Source organism: Zea mays, chromosome 3, assembly GCF_902167145.1.
Source record: "Zea mays cultivar B73 chromosome 3, Zm-B73-REFERENCE-NAM-5.0, whole genome shotgun sequence".
Taxonomy (NCBI): Eukaryota; Viridiplantae; Streptophyta; class Magnoliopsida; order Poales; family Poaceae; genus Zea; species Zea mays.
Genome location: NC_050098.1, coordinates 148,818,703 through 148,824,702, shown reverse-complemented (window position 1 = coordinate 148,824,702; position 6,000 = coordinate 148,818,703).

Below are 6,000 nucleotides of genomic sequence, written 5' to 3'. Positions count from 1 at the left end.
GTTTGTATTTACGAATTAAATTGCATATTTTGTGTCTAACTCCAACTCTAACTTTCTTTGCAGAATGCATATGGGGAGGAAATGACTCAACGCCATGGGCCTGACTTCGACTGGATGCATTCAGACTTAGATGTCTCGGCGTTGTACCACAGTGGTGGGGGTAGAAAGCATGGCAGGTGAGGTGTTTGTGTTTGATTCGACGATTTCATTAACAAGAATGTGTCCACTTAATGGCTCAACTATGTGTATCATGCAGGTTTGCCTTTGGCACCGGCGTTGTGGATTATAACAGGACAATAGGTCAAGGGAAGGCATCGTCTTCGGGAGGGAGTTCTCGCTCCTCCAGGTCTGCTCGAGAGGCTCAGCTGGAGGAGGAGACTCGGGCAGCACAGGAGCAGGCTCGAGCAGCACAGGAGCAGGCTCGAGCAGCGCAGGAGCAGGTTGGGCAGCTGACGCAATATATGGCTTCTTATTTTCAGGTAATTCGTCTATCTCATCACATGTCGTCATTGAATTCAAAGTATAATGTTGCGATTCTAACGTTGCATCCATTTGCAGGAAATGACTACTAGACTCGGCCCTGATATGAACTTGCCCGCTTTTCGCCCTCCCCAGGTAACACTATCTGAACACTTCAATTCCATAGCAACTCTTTTTTATTATCAAAAATGGCTCGCAGGCACAAGGATGGGGACAGTGGCCAGGACAAGCTCCAGCGTCGCAGCCACCCGGGACCGGTGTTGGGTGGACGCAGGCACCTCCAGGCACTTGGACGCCTCCACCACCCCAAGGATCGCAGCCAGTCCGGGGATGGGTGCCACCGGTCTTCCAGCCACCGGCGGGCTCTCAGCCATTTCAAGCGTGGATGGCACCGCCACCGATGGGGTGGGTGCCACCACCTCTGGGGTGGCCAGCACAACAGTACCCGTGGATGCATGCAGGATCACAGGTGACGTTCCATGTTTAATTTTATGCAAATCGTGACCAAACATTAGGGATAGCAATACACAACCTTATTTGAATGCTTGATGAATTGCAGGGTTCAGTGTCAAATGCTCAGGGATCGGAGGGTGCTGCCAACGTCCAAGGCTTCCATGGTTCTGGAGGGAGTGGCCACCTTCCTGGTGGCGGAGGAGGGAGTGGCCAAAACTCCCACAGCCCGCAGGAGTGAGTTTGATTATAGACTATGTATGGACTATGTATACACTTTATTATAGATGTGATTATGGTATTGAAACTGTATGAACTGTATGAACTATGTATGGACTATGTTTGAAACAATTATGGTATTGCTTGTGAATATGGTTTGTGAAATCTGTATTGCTTGTGAAATCTGTATATGTCATTGTGGATTATATGTATTTTGCTGTGAATTAAAAGGTGCAGAAAAATCTGGTTTGGGGGGGTATCATTAATTTTCGTCGGCCTGTTCGGAGGCCGACGAAAATAAAACAGCTATTTTCGTCGGCCAAAGAGGCCCACGAAAATAGCTGCTGTATTTTCGTCGGCCAAAGAGGCCCATGAAAATAGCTTGTATTTTCGTCGGCCAAAGGGGCCCACGTAAATAGCTGCTGTATTTTCGTCGGCCTTGGACAAACCGACGAAAATATGTTATTTTCGTCGGTGCCGATGAAAATAGTTGCTTATTTTCGTCTAACATATTTTCGGCGGCTATTTTCGTCGGTATGCCGACGAAAATAATCTATTTTCGTCGGTTTAAGCTTATTTTCGTGGGTTTTTGGCCCATGAAAATTTAGGCGTTTCCTGTAGTGGGTGTGATGAAAGAAGTCGCGAGCTGGTCGGACTCTTTCATCTTGATTTGATGATACCCTGAGTAGGCATCGAGGAAAGACAGGGTTTCGCACCCAGCAGTGGAATCCACGATTTGGTCGATGCGAGGCAGAGGGTAGGGAACCTTCGGACATGCTTTGTTGAGACCAGTGTAGTCTACACACATCCGCCATTTCCCCCCTTTCTTTCTCACAAGCATAGGGTTGGCAAGCCATTCGGGATGGAATACCTCTTTGATGAACCCTGCCGCCATTAGCTTGTGGATCTCCTCGCCTATCGCTCTGCGCTTCTCCTCATCGAATCGGCGCAGAGGCTGCTTGACGGGTCGGGCTCCGGCTCGAATATCCAGCGAGTGCTCGGCGACATCCCTCGGTATGTCGGGCACGTCCGAGGGACTCCACGCGAAGACGTCGGCGTTCGCGCGGAGGAAGTCGACGAGCACTGCTTCCTATTTGGGATCGAGCCCGGAGCCGATCCGGATCTGCTTGGAGGCGTCGCTGCTGGGGTCGAGGGGGACGGCCTTAACCGTCTCCACTGGCTCGAAGTTGTCGGCATGACGTTTCACGTCTGGCGCCTCCTTAGTGAGGCTTTCCAGGTCGGTGATGAGGGCCTCGGACTCGGCGAGGGCCTCGGCGTACTCCACGCACTCCACGTCGCATTCGAACGCGTGCTTGTACGTGGGGCCGACGGTGATGACCCCGTTGGGGCCCGGCATCTTGAGCTTCAGGTAGGTGTAGTTGGGGACGGCCATGAACTTCGCGTAGCATGGCCTCCCCAGTACCGCGTGGTAGGTTCCTCGGAACCCGACCACCTCGAACGTCAGGGTCTCCCTTCGGAAGTTGGAGGGTGTTCCGAAGCAGACGGGAAGGTCGAGCTGTCCGAGGGGTTGGACGCGCTTCCCGGGGATGATCCCATGGAAGGGCGCAGCGCCTGCCCGGACAGAGGATAGATCAACACGCAGGAGCCTGAGGGTCTCGGCGTAGATGATGTTGAGGCTGCTGCCTCCGTCCATGAGGACCTTGGTGAGCCTGACGTCGCCGATGACGGGTTCGACGACGAGCGGGTATTTCCCCGGGCTCGGCACGTGGTCGGGGTGGTCAGCTTGGTCGAAGGTGATGGGCTTGTCGGACCAGTCTAGGTAGACTGGCGCCGCCACCTTCACCGAGCAGACCTCCCGGCGCTCTTGCTTGCGGTGCCGAGCCGAGGCATTCGCCGCTTGTCCACCGTAGATCATAAAGCAGTCGCGGACCTCGGGGAACTCTCCTGCTTGGTGATCTTCCTTCTTGTCATCGTAGCGGGCCCTGCCACCCTCCGCGGGTGGCCCGGCCCTGTGGAAGTGGCGCCGAAGCATGACGCACTCCTCAAGGGTGTGCTTGACGGGCCCCTGGTGATAGGGGCACGGCTCCTTGAGCATCTTGTCGAAGAGGTTGGCACCTCTGGGGGGTTTCCGAGGGTTCTTGTACTCGGCGGCGGCGACAAGGTCCACGTCGGCGGCGTCGCGTTTCGCTTGCGACTTCTTCTTGCCTTTCTTCTTGGCGCCGCGCTGAGTTGACGCCTCGGGAGCATCTTCTGACGGGCGGCCCTGGGGCTGCTTGTCCTTTCGGAAGATGGCCTCGACCGCCTCCTGGTCGGAGGCGAACTTGGTGGCGATGTCCATCAGCTCGCTCGCCCTGGTGGGGGTCTTGCGACCCAACTTGCTCACCAGGTCACGGCAGGTGGTGCCGGCGAGGAACGCGCCAATGACATCCGAGTCGGTGATGTTGGGCAGCTCGGTGCGCTGCTTCGAGAATCGCTGGATGTAGTCCCGGAGGGACTCTCCCGGCAGCTGCCGGCAGCTTCGGAGATCCCAGGAATTCCCGGGGCGCACGTACGTGCCCTGGAAATTGCCGGCGAAAGCTTGGACTAGGTCGTCCCAATTGGAGATCTGCCCTAGGGGCAGGTGCTCCAACCAGGCGCGAGCGGAGTCGGAGAGGAACAGGGGGAGGTTGCGGATGATGAGGTTGTCATCGTCCGTTCCACCCAGTTGGTAGGCCAGACGGTAGTCCGCGAGCCACAGTTCCGGTCTCGTCTCCCCCGAGTACTTTGTGATAGTAGTCGGGGGTCGAAACCGGGTCGGGAACGGCGCCCGTCGAATGGCCCGGCTGAAGGCCTGTGGACCGGGTGGTTCGGGCGAGGGACTCCGATCCTCCCCGTTGTCGTAGCGTCCCCCACGCCTGGGGTGGTAGCCTCGGCGCACCCTCTCGTCGAGGTGGGCCCGACGGTCGCGATGATGGTGCTCGTTGCCGAGGCGGCCCGGGGCCGCAGGCGCGGTGTTGCGCGTGCGTCCGGTGTAGACCGAGGCTTCCCGCATGAATCGGGAAGTCGCGGCATGAGGTTCCGAGGGGTATCCCTGCCTTCGGGAGGCAGAGCTCTCGGCCCGTCGGACCGCGGCGCCTTCCAGGAGATTCTTGAGCTCCCCCTGGATTCGCCGGCCCTCGGTGGTTGATGGCTCCGACATCGCGCGGAGAAGCATCGCTGCGGCAGCCAGGTTCTGGCCGACGCCACTAGATGCGGGTGGCGGCCTGACCCTGGCGTCGTCGGCGACGCGGTGCTGGAAACCCTTGGGCAGATGACGTATTTCTCCGGCCAGGGGTTGGCCCGCCCATGCCTGCCCGACGTCCCGGCGGATCGGCTCAAGCGCCCTTGCTCCCTTGTCGAACCTGGCCTGCGCCCCGCGGATTTGCTCGAGCTGTGGGTCATGGCCCCCTGCCTGAACGGGGACCACAGCTAGCTCCCGTGGGATGTCGACGCGGGGCACTGGCCTAGGGAGATCACCGTCCTCCGGCATGCCGAGATGATTGCCTTCGGAGGGACCCCCTAGATCGACGTGGAAACATTCGTGGCTTGGGCCGCAGTCCTCGTCGCCGAGGCTGCGGCTACCGTCGGAACAGTCGGAAAGGCAGTAGTCACATGCGGCCATGAAGTCCCGCATGGCACTGGGGTTGCCAAGTCCAGAGAAACCCCAACAGATGTTGGGCCCGTCGTCTTCCTCGGACCCAGAGGGCCCGTAGGTCGAGACGTCCGTCAGCCGGTCCCAAGGGGACCGCATGCGAAACCCCAGAGGGTTTGGACTCGCCTTTACGAGAACGTCCGCCAAAGCGAGGTCGCTAGGCGGGTTGAGGCTGAATCCAAATGACGTAGGATGGGAATCGGTCGGTACCTTTTGGTCGACGAGCGGTGATGAAGTCACGTCGGGGACTGACTGCACCGTCGTCTCAGGTGCGAGGGTGACATCCAGCAAGCTTTCTGCGAGCGCGCTGACGTCGTCCGCTTGCTCGGGATTGGCGTGTCGCGGGGAGACGGCGCTCGCCTTCGTCTCAAACGCGAGGTCGACGCCCGGTGCGCCCCCCGTTGGGGTGCTGGGGCCGTCGGCTCGCTCGACAGCCGACGAGGCGCTGTCTCCTGCTTGGCCTTGGTTGCCCCGCCTCCTCCTCCGTCGGCGGGGGAGAGGACGGGGCGAGCTCGAAGGTTGCTCTCCCACCATGCGGGGAAGACGTCGCCGATTCCGCCGCCGGCGGGCGGGCTGCCAGCCGCCATTGTCGTCGTCGCGCGGCGGTGGAAGGAGTATCATGTCGTAGCTGCCGTCGAGGGACATGAACTCAAGACTCCCGAAACGGAGCACCGTCCCAGGTTGGAGAGGTTGCTGGAGACTGCCCATCTGGAGCTTGACGGGAAGCTGTTCGTCAACACGCAGCAGGCCCCTACCTGGCGCGCCAACTGTCGGCGTTTCGAGACCGGGGGGTCCCTGGGTCGACGAGTGAATGTCGCCGCGTGCCCCAGCCCAGATGGGTCGAGCGCGAGGGCGAGCGCGAAGGGGGGAAGAGCGAGGCGGCCGGAGACCGGCGTGAGAGAGGTGGGAATCCCGCGGCCTTCGTGTTCGTCCCGCGCCCAGGTCGGGTGCGCTTGCAGTAGGGGGTTACAAGCGTCCACGCGGGAGAGGGAGCGAGCGGCCCCAAGCAAGCGCCTGTTCTCGTCCTCGTCCCCGCGCGGCCAACCTTCTCTAAGAGGGCCCTGGTCCTTCCTTTTATAGGCGTAAGGAGAGGATCCAGGTATACAATGGGGGTGTAGCAGAGTGCTACGTGTCTAGCGGGGGAGAGCTAGCGCCCTAAGTACATGCCGTCGTGGCAGCCGGAGAGATTTTGGCACCCAGCTGGTGTGATGTCGTGGCCG